The 14,170-nt window shown below is 40.5% G+C and overlaps 1 non-coding gene across 1 annotated transcript; it reads right to left on the bottom strand.

Annotated features, from left to right (window-relative positions):
* Positions 1-13,680: 13,680 nt before the first annotated feature.
* LOC112793396 (small nucleolar RNA R71) lies at positions 13,681-13,788 on the bottom strand. The gene has a single exon (XR_003198089.1). It is a non-coding gene; the product is annotated as a small nucleolar RNA R71 (small nucleolar RNA).
* Between the last annotated feature and the right edge of the window lie 382 nt (positions 13,789-14,170).

Genomic DNA, 14,170 nt, shown 5'->3' with positions numbered 1-14,170 from the left:
CGTGAGGAACTCCGCCCACAACCGGAAGGTGAAACCGAGGAAGTTCAAATCGGAGACACTCAGGACAAAACAACAAAAATAGGGGCGAATCTACGAGGAGACCTAAAGGAGCTGCTAACAAAGCTCCTAAGGGATAATTCCGACCTCTTTGCATGGAAGGCCGCCGACATGCCCAGTATTGATCTCGGACTAATGTGCCATAAGTTAGCCGTATATCCTGGGTCTCGATCAGTGCAACAGAAGCATAGGAAGCTCGGCCCAGAGAGGTTGCAAGCCTTAGAGGAGCAGGTAAAAGCATTGTTGGAGGTAGGGTTTATATGGGAAGTAAAGTACCCATTATGGCTAGCCAATGTAGTATTGATCAAAAGGTCAAACGGGAAGTGGCGGATGTGCACTGACGACACCGACCTCAACAAAGCCTGTCCAAAGGATCCCTACCCACTCCCAAACATAGACACACTAGTCGACGCTTCATCAGGGTATCAGTACCTCTCTTTCATGGACGCTTACTCGGGATACAATCAAATCCCAATGTATCAACCCGACCATAAGAAAACCTCATTCTTAACCCCAAAAGAAAACTACATCTACATAGTCATGCCCTTCGGACTCAAGAACGTAGGGGCTACATACAAGAGACATATGAACAAAGTTTTCACCAATCACATTGGGAAGATGATGGAGGTTTATGTAGATGACATGCTGGTAAAGACACAAAGAGAGGAAACGTTGTTATCCAACCTCATTGAAGTATTCAATACCATAAGAAAGCATGGGATGAGACTTAATCCCGTAAAGTGCACCTTCACGGTAGAAGCTGGCAAATTTCTGGGCTTCATGCTCAGCCAAAGGGGAATTAAAGCGAACCCGGATAAGTGCCAAGCCATACTTCGCATTAAAAGTCCGACCTGTGTCAAAGAGGTCCAGCAGCTCAATGGAAGACTAGCGGCTTTGTCTAGATTCCTAGCTTGATCGGCCTTGAGATCTCTCCCTTTCTACGTAACACTAAGGAAAGGAAGAAGATTTGAATGGACCTTAGAATGTGAACAAGCCTTTCAAGACTTCAAGACATTTTTGGGGCAACCGCCTATCTTAACCCGACCCAGGGAAGGGGAACAACTAATCCTATACCTCGCTGTAGGAAGTCGGGCGATAGCCTCAACACTAGTCAGAGAAGACAAAAACAGGCAACAACCAATCTACTTCATCAGTAAGGCTTTGCAGGTGGCTGAACTGAACTATCAAAAGATAAAAAAGTTCACATATGCGCTTATTGATAAATCCCAATTTTGTGGTTTATCTTGTGCTTATTTTGGGGGTTTTATCAATATTTCTCACACTTATTCACAAGAAATGCATGGTTTTGTGTTCACTTCCCAATATTGCTCCATTGTAGAAAACATGCTTGTTTTAACTTAGAATTGCTATATTTTGATTCTCTTTATTGCCATTCGATGCCGTGACGGATTTGTTTAGTGATTTCAGAATTAGTAGGGTAAGAATGGCCTAGAAAGGAAAAGGAAAGCATGCACAAGAGGAAGAAACATGAAGAATTGGATTTTGGGAACTGCAGCATCGGCGCTCACACGCAAATCACGTGCACACGTGGATGAAGATAGCTAGAAGCGGCACACAAGAATGGACGCATCCGTGCAGGCCAAAGAATTTCCACCAACGCGTACGCGCAACTGGCGCGCTAGCGTGGATCTCAGAAGCAATCGGCGTGAGCACACGCATGGCGCGCACGTACGGGAAGCTGCACGTGACCTCATTAAAAGAAATCGTGCCTGGCAATTTATGAGGCTGAATGGGCCCAAATTCAGGCTGCTTCTGCATGGAAAAGACCCAAGAATGCTAGGGAGAAAGAGGGGATCAATCATTTTACACTAAGACACAATTTTTCTAGTTTTTAGGTTCTTTGTTCTCTAGAGGAAGAAACCCTTGTTCTTCTCTAGATCTAGCTTTGATTTGATCTTCCTTGTTAATTCTAAATTGGGTTTTGTTAATTGCTACCTTTGGTTGCTTAATTTGAATTTCTTAGTATATTTTCACTCATATCTTGTGTTAGTTTATGAATTTTGTCAATTGTTACTTTATACCCAATTCATGAATGTTATGAATCTTGACTTGTTGATGTTTGATTGATGATTTTTATGCTACATTGTGTTGCTTCAGCTATTGTAAGTTGATAATTGTTAGTGGGTAATTGTTAGTTTCAATTCAATTGCAAGTTGAACATGTCTTTTGTTAATGGTTACCAAGTGTTTGATGAATTGTTTACTTTGATTATGGAGTAGTTCTTTTTACTCTTGGCTTAGGCTAAGGGAATTGGGTAAACTTGAGTCATTGGGTCTAATGGATTTGATGATTTGAGAGTCCTTAGTAGTCAATTTGATACTCATTAACACTGTCCTACTACTAGGTTAGATAGTAGTTGATGAGCGGATAATTTGTACGCTTTTTGGCATTGTTTTTAGTATGTTTTTAGTATGATCTAGTTAGTTTTTAGTATATTTTTATTAGTTTTTAGTTAAAATTCACTTTTCTAGACTTTACTATGAGTTTGTGTGTTTTTCTGTGATTTCAGGTATTTTCTGACTGAAATTGAGGGACCTGAGCAAAAATCTGATTCAGAGACTAAAAAGGACTGCAGATGCTGTTGGATTCTGACCTCCCTGCACTCGAAGTGGATTTTCTGGAGCGACAGAAGCCCAATTGGCGCGCTCTCAACGGCATTGGAAAGTAGACATCCTGGTCTTTCCAGCAATATATAATAGTTCATACTTTGCCCAAGATTTGATGGCCCAAACTGGCGTTCAAAGTCACCATCAGAATTCCCAGCGTTAAACGCCGGAACTGGCACAAGGATGGGAGTTAAACGCCCAAACTGGCACCAAAGCTGGCGTTTAACTCCAAGAAAAGTCTCTACACGAAAATGCTTCAATGCTCAGCCCAAGCACACACCAAGTGGGCCCGGAAGTGGATTTTTATGTCATTTACTCATCTCTGTAAACCCTAGGCTACTAGTTCTCTATAAGTAGGACCTTTTACTATTGTATTTTCATCTTCTGATCTTTGGAATCTTTTGATCCTTGGGAGGCTGGCCATTCGGCCATGTCTAGACCTTGTTCTTATGTATTTTCAACGGTGGAGTTTCTACACACCATAGATTAAGGTGTGGAGCTCTGCTGTACCTCGAGTATTAATGCAATTACTATTGTTCTTCTATTCAATCCCGCTTGTTCTTGTTCGAAGATATCACTTGTTCTTCAACTTGATGAATGTGATAATCCGTGACACTCATCATCATTCTCACCTATGAACGTGTGCCTGACAACCACCTCTGTTCTACCTTAGATTGGGTGGATATCTCTTGGATTCTTTAATCGGAATCTTCGTGGTATAAGCTAGAACTGATGGCGACATTCAAGAGAATCCGGAAGGTCTAAACCTTGTCTGTGGTATTCTGAGTAGGATTCAATGATTGAATGACTGTGACGAGCTTCAAACTCGCGATTGTGGGGCGTTAGTGACAGACACAAAAGAATCACTGGATTCTATTCCGACATGATCGAGAACCGACAGCTGGATAGCCATGCCGTGATAGGGTGCGTTGAACATTTCCACTGAGAGGATGGGAGGTAGCCACTGACAACGGTGAAACCCTTGCATACAGCTTGCCATGGAAAGGAGTAAGAAGGATTGGATGAAGACAGTAGGAAAGCAGAGAGACGGAAGGGACAAAGCATCTTCATACGCTTATCTGAAATTCCCACCAATGAATTACATAAGTATCTCTATCTTTACCTTTATGTTTTATTCATCATCCATGACCATTTGAGTTTGCCTGACTAAGATTTACAAGGTGACCATAGCTTGCTTCTTACCAACAATCTCTGTGGGATCGACCCTTACTCGCGTAAGGTTTATTACTTGGACAACCCAGTACACTTGCTGGTTAGTTGTGCGAAGTTGTGTTTATGCCATGGTATTGAACACCAAGTTTTTGGGTTCATCACCGGGGATTATTTGAGTTGTAGTGATCACAATTTCGTCCACCAAGTTTTTGGTGCCGTTGCTGGGGATTGTTCAAGTATGGACAACTGACGGTTCATCTTGTTGCTTAGATTAAGTATTTTTCTTCAGAGTTCTTAAGAATGAATTCTAGTGTTTCAAGGTGATGTTCTTATCATCACCAAAGCTGATTGATTTCCATCAATTTAGCTCTTGAATGCAATGTCCTGCTGAAGCTTGTTCAGCCATGTCTAATTTCTTTAGACTGAAGCTTTAGACTAACATTGCATGATTCCTGGAATTCTCATTAAGAATTTTGATACCTTTATTTTCTTTTTCCACTTAATTTTTGAAAAATCCAAAAATATTACAAAATCATAAAAACCAAAAATATTTTATGTTTCTTGTTGAGTCTAGTGTCTCATGTTAAGTTTGGTATCAATTGCATGTTTCTGTTCTTCTTGCATTCATGCATGTGTCTTCATTAATCTTCAAGTTGTTCTTGATGGTTTCATTGCTCTGATTTTTAAATTCTCTTGACTTGAGTGTTTATGTGTCTCATATGCATTCTCATTTTGTTAGTGTCAGTAGTATACAAACTGCTAAGTTTGGTGTCTTGCATGCATTGTTATTTGATTTCAGTTGCATTTTTTTATTATTCCTCATTATTAAAAATCCAAAAAATTTTTAATTTGTGTCTTTTCAAGTCAATAATACAGAGGATTGAAGATTCAGAACATATAGCAGAGGAACTACACAGAAAAAGCTAGGCGTTCAAAATGCCCAGTGAAGAAGACAGACTGGCATTTAAACGCCAGCCAGGGTGCCTGGCTGGGCGTTTAACGCCCAAAAGGGTAGTAGTTTGGGCGTTAAACGCCAGAATGTGCACCATTCTGGGCGTTTAACGCCAGGATGGCACAAGAGGGAAGATTCTGTTTTCAATGCAAATTTTTTTCAAGTTTTCAAATTTTTTTAAAATCAAATCTTTTTCAAATCAAATCTTTTCAATCAAATCTTTTTCAAAATCAATTTCTTTCTATTTTCAAGGATACTTGCTATCAATTAATGATTTGATTCAACATTCCAAGTATGTTGCCTTTTCTGTTGAGAAAGGTTTAATGTTTGAATCATATCTTTTCTTGATAGCCAAGTCATTAATTTTCAAAATCAAATCTTTTTTATTTCTAATTTCAAAATCTTTTTCAAAAATCACTTGATTTCTTTCCCACTTTTATTTTCAAAAATCAATTAGTGTTTTTCAAAATGTTTTCAAAATCTTTTACTTAATTTTCGAAAATTACTTCCCCTCTTCTCACATCCTTCTATTGATGGACTAACACTATTCCTCAATGAATAATTCGAACCCTATCTCTCTTGATAAGTTCGAATTCTTCTACTTCTGCCTTCCATTTTTCTTTTCCTCTGACACCTCAAGGAATCTCTATACTGTGACATAGAGGATTCCACACATTTCCTTATTTTCTTCTCTTTCATATGAGCAGAAGCAAAGACAAAAGCATTCTTGTTGAGGCTGATCCTGAACCTGAAAGGACCTTGAAGCGAAAGCTAAGAGAAGCTAAGGCACAATTCTCTGTAGAGGACCTAACAGAAATCTTCAAAGAAGAAGAACTCATGGCAGCCGAAAATAACAACAATGCCAACAATGCAAGGAAGGTGCTGGGTGACTTTACTACACCTACTCCCGACTTCTATGGGAGAAGCATCTCTATCCCTGCCATTAGAGCAAACAACTTTGAGCTTAAGCCTCAATTAGTTTCTCTAATGCAACAGAATTGCAAGTTCCATGGACTTCCATTGGAAGATCCTCATCAGTTTTTAGCTGAATTCTTGCAAATTTGTGACACTGTCAAGACTAATGGGGTTGACCCTGAGGTCTACAGACTTATGCTATTCCCTTTTGCTGTAAGAGACAGAGCTAGGATATGGTTGGACTCACAACCTAAAGAAAGCCTGAACTCTTGGGAAAAGCTAGTCAATGCCTTCTTGGCAAAGTTCTTTCCACCTCAGAAATTGAGTAAGCTTAGAGTGGAAGTCCAAACCTTCAGACAGAAGGAAGGAGAATCCCTCTATGAAGCTTGGGAAAGATACAAACAATTAATCAGAAAGTGTCCCTCTAACATGCTTTCTGAATGGAGCATCATAGGTATTTTCTATGATGGTCTGTCTGAACTGTCCAAGATGTCATTGGATAGCTCTACTGGAGGATCTCTTCATCTGAAGAAGACGCCTGCAGAAGCTCAAGAACTAATTGAAATGGTTGCAAATAACCAATTCATGTACACTTCTGAAAGGAATCCTGTGAACAATGGGACAAATCAGAAGAAAGGAGTTCTTGAGATTGATACTCTGAATGCCATATTGGCTCAGAACAAAATATTGACCCAGCAAGTCAATATGATTTCTCAAAGTCTGTCTGGAATGCAAAATGCAACAGGCAGTACTAAGGAAGCTTCGTCTGAAGAAGAAGCTTATGATCCTGAGAACCCTTCAATGGAAGAGGTGAATTACATGGGAGAATCCTATGGAAACACCTATAATCCTTCATGGAGAAATCATCCAAATCTTTCATGGAAGGATCAACAGAGACCTCAACAAGGTTTCAACAACAATAATGGTGGAAGAAACAGGTTTAGCAATGGTAAGCCTTTTCCATCATCTTCTCAGCAACAGACAGAGAGTTCTAAGCAGAACACCTCTGACTTAGCAACCATGGTCTCTGATCTAATCAAAACCACTCAAAGTTTCATGACTGAAACAAGGTCCTCCATTAGAAATTTGGAGGCACAAGTGGGTCAGCTGAGTAAGAAAATTACTGAACTCCCTCCTAGTACTCTCCCAAGCAATACAGAAGAAAATCCAAAAGGAGAGTGCAAAGCCATCAACATGGCCGAATTAGGAGAGGAGGAAGAGGCAGTGAACGCCACTGAGGAAGACCTCAATGGATGTCCACTGGCCTCCAATGAGTTCCCCAATGAGGAACCATGGGAATCTGAAGCTCAAAATGAGACCATAGAGATTCCATTGAACTTACTTCTGCCATTCATGAGCTCTGATGAGTATTCTTCCTCTGAAGAGGATGAATATGTCACTGAAGAGCAAGTTGCTAAATACCTTGGAGCAATCATGAAGCTAAATGACAAGTTATTTGGTAATGAGACTTGGGAGGATGAACCCCCTTTACTCACCAAAGAATTGGATGACTTGTCTAGGCAGAAACTGCCTCAAAAGAGACAGGATCCTGGGAAGTTTTCAATACCTTGTACCATAGGCACCATGACCTTCAAGAAGGCCTTGTGTGACCTAGGGTTAAGTGTAAACCTCATGCCTCTCTCTATAATGGAGAAGCTAGGGATCTTTGAGGTGCAAGCTGCAAAAATCTCACTAGAGATGGCAGACAATTCAAGAAAACAAGCTTATGGACTTGTAGAGGATGTTCTGGTAAAAGTTGAAGACCATTACATCCCTGCTGATTTCATAGTCCTAGAGACTGGGAAGTGCATGGATGAATCCATCATCCTTGGCAGACCCTTCCTAGCCACAGCAAAGGCTGTGATTGATGTTGATAGAGGAGAATTGATCATTCAAGTGAATGAAGAATCCTTGGTGTTTAAGGCTCAAGGATATCCCTCTGTCACCATGGAGAGGAAGCATGAAGAGCTTCTCTCAAAACAGAGTCAAATAGAGCCCCCACAGTCAAACTCTAAGTTTGGTGTTGGGAGGCCACAACCAACTTCTAAGTTTGGTGTTGAACCCCCACATTCAAACTCTAAGTTTGGTGTTGGGAGGTTCCAACATTGCTCTGAGCATCTGTGAGGCTCCATGAGATCCCTCTGTCAAGCTACTGACATTAAAGAAGCGCTTGTTGGGAGGCAACCCAATGCTATATTTTATCTATTTTCCTTTGTTATTTTATGTTTTCTGTAGGTTGATGATCATGAGAAGTCACAAAATCAATTGAAAAAGCAAAAATAGAATGAAAAACAGAAAGAAAAACAGCACACCCTAGAGGAAGAACCTGCTGGCGTTTAAATGCCAGTAAGGCTAGCAGATGGGCGTTTAACGCCCAGTCTGGCACCATTCTGGGCGTTTAACGCCAGAAAGGGGCACCAGACTGGCGTTAAACACCAGTAAAGGGCAAGAACTTGGCGTTAAATGCCAGAAATGGGCACCAGCCCAACGTTTAACGCCAGAATTGGCACAAAGAGCAATTGTGCTCACCACTTGGTGCAGGGATGACTTTTCCTTGACACCTCAGGATCTATGGACCCCACAGGATCCCCACCTACCCCACCACTCTCTTTCTTCTTCACCCATTCACCAATCACCTCAACACCTCTTCCCCAAAAACCCTTCACCTATCAAATCCCATCTTTCTCTTCACCACTCACATCCATCCTTCATAAAACCCCACCTACCTCACCATTCAAATTCAAACCACTTTTTCACCCTAACCCACCCTCCCATAGCCGAACCCTACCCCTCTCCCCACTCCTATATAAACCCATCTTCACTCCTTCATTTTCACACAACCTAAACACTACTTCTCCCCCTTTGGCCGAACCAGAAAGCCATTTCCATCTACTTCATTTCTTCTTCTTCTACTCTCTTCTTTTCTCTTTTTCTCGAGGACGAGCAAACCTTTTAAGTTTGGTGTGGTAAAAGCATTACTTTTTGTTTTTCCATAACCATTTATGGCATCCAAGGCCGGAGAAACCTCTAGAAAGAGGAAAGGGAAGGCAAAGGCTTCCACCTCCGAGTCATGGGAGATGGAGAGATTCATCTCAAGGGTGCATCAAGACCACTTCTATGAAGTTGTGGCCTTGAAGAAGGTGATCCCCGAGGTCCCTTTCAAACTCAAAAAGAGTGAATATCCGGAGATCCGACATGAGATCCGAGGAAGAGGTTGGGAAGTTCTTACCAACCCCATTCAACAAGTCGGAATCTTAATGGTTTAAGAGTTCTATGCCAATGCATGGATCACCAAAAACCATGATCAAAGTGTGAACTCGGACCCAAAGAATTGGCTTACAATGGTTCGGGGGAAATACTTGGATTTTAGTCCGGAAAATGTAAGGTTGGCATTCAACTTGCCCATGATGCAAGGAGATGAACATCCTTACACTAGAAGGGTCAACTTTGATCAAAGGTTGGACCAAGTCCTCACATGCATTTGTGAAGAGGGTGCCCAATGGAAGAGAGATTCAAGAGGAAGGCCGGTTCAATTGAGAAGGCATGACCTCAAACCCGTGGCTAGAGGATGGTTGGAGTTTATCCAACGCTCAATCATTCCAACTAGCAACCGGTCCGAAGTTACTATAGACCGGGCTATCATGATTCATAGCATCATGATTGGAGAAGAAATAGAAGTTCATGAGGTTATAGCTCAAGAACTTTATAAGGTGGCGGACAAGTCCTCTACCTTGGCAAGGTTAGCCTTTCCTCATCTCATTTGTCACCTCTGTTATTCAGTTGGAGTTGACATAGAGAGAGACATCCCCATTGATGAGGACAAGCCCATTACTAAGAAGATGATGGAGCAAACAAGAGACCCCTCTCATCATCAAATCCCTGAGATGCCTCAAGGGATGCACTTTCCTCCACAAAACTATTGGGAGCAACTAAACACCTCCCTAGGAGAATTGAGTTCCAACATGGGACAACTAAGGGTGGAGCACCAAGAACATTCCGTCCTCCTCCATGAAATAAAAGAAGATCAAAGAATCATGAGAGAGGAGCAACAAAGACAAGGAAGAGACATTGAGGAGCTCAAGCACTCCATAGGATCTTCAAGAGGAAGAACTGATGAGCGGATAATTTATACGCTTTTTGGCATTGTTTTTAGTATGTTTTTAGTATGATCTAGTTAGTTTTTAGTATATTTTTATTAGTTTTTAGTTAAAATTCACTTTTCTGGACTTTACTATGAGTTTGTGTGTTTTTCTGTGATTTCAGGTTTTTTCTGGCTGAAATTGAGGGACCTGAGCAAAAATCTGATTCAGAGACTGAAAAGGACTGCAGATGCTGTTGGATTCTGACCTCCCTGCACTCGAAGTGGATTTTCTGGAGCTACAGAAGCCCAATTGGCGCGCTCTCAATGGTGTTGGAAAGTAGACATCCTGGGCTTTCCAGCAACATATGATAGTCCATACTTTTGCCCAAGATTTGATGGCGCAAACCGGCGTTCAAAGTCACCCTCAGAATTTCCAGCGTTAAACGCCGGAACTGGCACCAAATTGGGAGTTAAACGCCCAAACTGGCATAAAAGCTGGCGTTTAACTCCAAGGAGAGTCTCTACACGAAAATGCATCAATGCTCAGCGCAAGCACACACCAAGTGGGCCCGGAAGTGGATTTTTATGTCATTTACTCATCTCTGTAAACCTTAAGCTACTAGTTTTCTATAAGTAGGACCTTTTACTATTGTAATCTCATCTTGGTTCTTCTGGTTCCCTCTCTGGGGCCGAAGCCAATGATCACACTATCACTTATGTATTTTCAACGGTGGAGTTTCTACACACCATAGATTAAGGTGTGGAGCTCTACTGTACCTCGAGTATTAATGCAATTACTATTGTTCTTCTATTCAATTCCGCTTGTTCTTGTTCTAAGATATCACTTGTTCTTCAACTTGATGAATGTGATGATCCGTGACACTCATCATCATTCTCACCTATGAACGTGTGACTGACAACCACCTCCGTTCTACCTTCGATTGGGTGAAAATCTCTTGGATTCCTGATACACGATGCATGGTTAATCGCCTGACAACCGAGTGCTCGCCTGACAAACGAGCCAGCCATTCCGTGAGATCAGAGTCTTCGTGGTATAGGCTAGAACTGATGGCGGCATTCAAGAGAATCCGGAAGGTCTAACCTTGTCTGTGGTATTCTGAGTAGGATTCAATGATTGAATGACTGTGACGTGCTTCAAACTCCTGAGGGCGGGGCGTTAGTGACAGACGCAAAAGAATCACTGGATTCTATTCCGGCCTGATCGAGAACCGACAGATGGATAGCCGTGCCGTGACAGGGTGCGTTGAACATTTCCACTGAGAGGATGGGAGGTAGCCACTGACAACGGTGAAACCCTTGCTTAAGCTTCCCATGGAAAGGAGTAAGAAGGATTGGATGAAGACAGTAGGAAAGCAGAGAGACGGAAGGGAAGGCATCTTCATACGCTTATCTGAAATTCCTTCCAATGAATTACATAAGTATCTCTATCTTTATCTTTATGTTTTATTCGTATATCACCATACCCATTTGAGTTTGCCTGACTGAGATTTACAAGGTGACCATAGCTTGCTTCATACCAACAATCTCTGTGGGATCGACCCTTACTCGCGTAAGGTTTATTACTTGGACGACCCAGTACACTTGCTGGTTAGTTGTGCGAAGTTGTGTTTATGCCATGGTATTGAACACCAAGTTTTTGGATTCATCACCGGGGATTATTTGATTTGTGAAAAGTATTGATCACAATTTCGTGCACCAAGTTTTTGGCGCCGTTGCCGGGGATTGTTGAGTTTGGACAACTGACGGTTCATCTTGTTGCTTAGATTAGGTATTTTTTTTTTCAGAATTCTTGAAGATGAATTCTAGTGTTTCATGATGATTTGTTGAAGTCTGCCTGGCTAAGAGGCCATGTCTAATTTCATTAGACCGAGGTTTCAACTTATTATCACAAAAGCTTGTTGATTTCTATCAATCTTGCTTTTGGAGCAGTGATCTGCTAAGGCTTGGCTGGCCATTGGCCATGTCTAGTGTTTTGGACCGAAGCTTTCTTTGAAAGCTTGGCTGGCTGTGAAGCCATGTCTAATTCCTGGACCGGAGTCTTAGACTAAATATTGCATGATTCCTGGAATTCTCATTTAGAATTTTGATACCTTTATTTTCTCTTTTCACTTAATTTTCGAAAAATCCAAAAAAAATTACAAAAATCATAAAATCCAAAAATTTCTTGTTTGAGTCTAGTGTCTCATTTTAAGTTTGGTGTCAATTGCATGCATTCATTCATGTGCCTTAAGGAACTTCAAGTAATTCTTGATGATTTCTTATTTTGATCTTTGAATTCTGTTGACTTGAGTGTTTATGTGTCTCATATGCATTCTCATTAGTGTCAGTAGTATACAAACTGCTAAGTTTGGTGTCTTGCATGCATTGTTTGATTTTAGTTGCATTTTGATTATTCCTTATTATTAAAAATCCAAAAATATTTTCAATTTGTGTCTTTTTAAGTCAATAATACAGAGAATTGAAGATTCAGAACATACTGCAGAGGAATTGCATAGAAAAGACTGGGCGTTCAAAACGCCCAGTGAAGAAGGACAGACTGGCGTTTAAACGCCAGCCAGGGTACCTGGTTGGGCGTTTAACGCCCAAAAGGGTAGAATTTTGGGCGTTAAACGCCAGAATGTGCACCATTCTGGGCGTTTAACGCTAGGATGGCACAAGAGGGAAGATTCTGTTTTTAATGCCAATTTTTTTTCAAGTTTTTAAAGTTTTTCAAAATCAAATCTTTTCAATCAAATGTTTTCAAAATCAATTTCTTTCTATTTTCAAAGATACTTGCTACCAATTAATGATTTGATTCAACATTTCGAGTATGTTGCCTTTTCTGTTGAGAAAGGTTTAATGTTTGAATCATATCTTTTCTTATTAGTCAAGTCATTAATTTTCAAAATCAAATCTTTTTAAAATGTTTTTCAAATCATATCTTCTCAATCACATCTTCTTAAAACCAATCATATCTTCTTAACCACATCTTTTTCAAAATAGTTTTCAATCAAATCTTTTTGATTTCTAATTTCAAAATCTTTTTCAAAATCACTTTACTTCTTTCCCACTTTTATTTTCGAAAATCAAGTAGTGTTTTTCAAAATGTTTTCAAAATCCTTTACTTAATTTTCGAAAATTGCTTCCCCTCTTCACATCTTTCCATTTATGGACTAACTCTATTCCTTAATACACAATTCGAACTCCATCTTTCTTGATAAAGTTCGAATTTTCTACCTCTGTCTTCCATTTTTCGTTTCCTCTGACACCTCAAGGAATCTCTATACTGTGACATAGAGGATTCCACATTTTCTTATTCTCTTCTCTTTCATATGAGCAGGAGCAAAGACAAAAGCATTCTTGTTGAGGCTGATCCTGAACCTGAAAGGACCTTGAAGCGAAAACTAAGAGAAGCTAAGGCACAACTCTATGTAGAGGACTTAACAGAAATCTTCAAGGAAGAAGAAGACATGGCAACCGAAAACAACAACAATGCCAACAATGCAAGGAAGGTGCTGGGTGACTTTACTGCACCTACTCCCGACTTCTATGGGAGAAGCATCTCTATCCCTGCCATTGGAGCAAACAACTTTGAGCTTAAGCCTCAATTAGTTTCTCTAATGCAACAGAATTGCATGTTCCATGGACTTCCATTGGAAGATCCTCATCAGTTTTTAGCTGAATTCTTGCAAATATGTGACACTGTCAAGACTAATGGGGTTGACCCTGAGGTCTACAGACTTATGCTATTCCCTTTTGCTGTAAAAGACAGAGCTAGGACATGGTTGGACTCACAACCTAAAGAAAGCCTGGACTCTTGGGAAAAGCTAGTCAATGCCTTCTTGGCAAAGTTCTTTCCACCTCAAAAATTGAGTAAGCTTAGAGTGGAAGTCCAAACCTTCAGACAGAAGGAAGGAGAATCCCTCTATGAAGCTTGGAAAAGATACAAACAATTAATCAGAAAGTGTCCTTCTGATATGCTTTCTGAATGGAGCATCATAGGTATTTTCTATGATGGTCTCTCTGAACTATCCAAAATGTCTTTGGATAGCTCTGCTGGAGGATCTCTTCATCTGAAGAAGACGCCTACAGAAGCTCAAGAGCTGATTAAAATGGTTGCAAATAACCAATTCATGTACACTTCTTAAAGAAATCTTGTGAACAATGGGACTAGTCAGAAGAAAGGAGTTCTTGAGATTGACACTCTGAATGCTATATTGGCTCAGAACAAAATATTGACTCAACAAGTCAATATGATTTCTCAAAGTCTGTCTGGAATGCAAAATGCACCAAGAAGTACTAAGGAAGCTTCATCTGAGGAAGAAGCTTATGATCCTGAGAACCCTTCAATGGAAGAGGTGAATT

The sequence above is a fragment of the Arachis hypogaea genome, chromosome 3 (genome assembly GCF_003086295.3).
Source record: "Arachis hypogaea cultivar Tifrunner chromosome 3, arahy.Tifrunner.gnm2.J5K5, whole genome shotgun sequence".
NCBI lineage: Eukaryota > Viridiplantae > Streptophyta > Magnoliopsida > Fabales > Fabaceae > Arachis > Arachis hypogaea.
The sequence above is the reverse complement of the archived record's forward strand: the minus strand, read 5'-3'. Positions and strand labels throughout refer to the sequence as shown.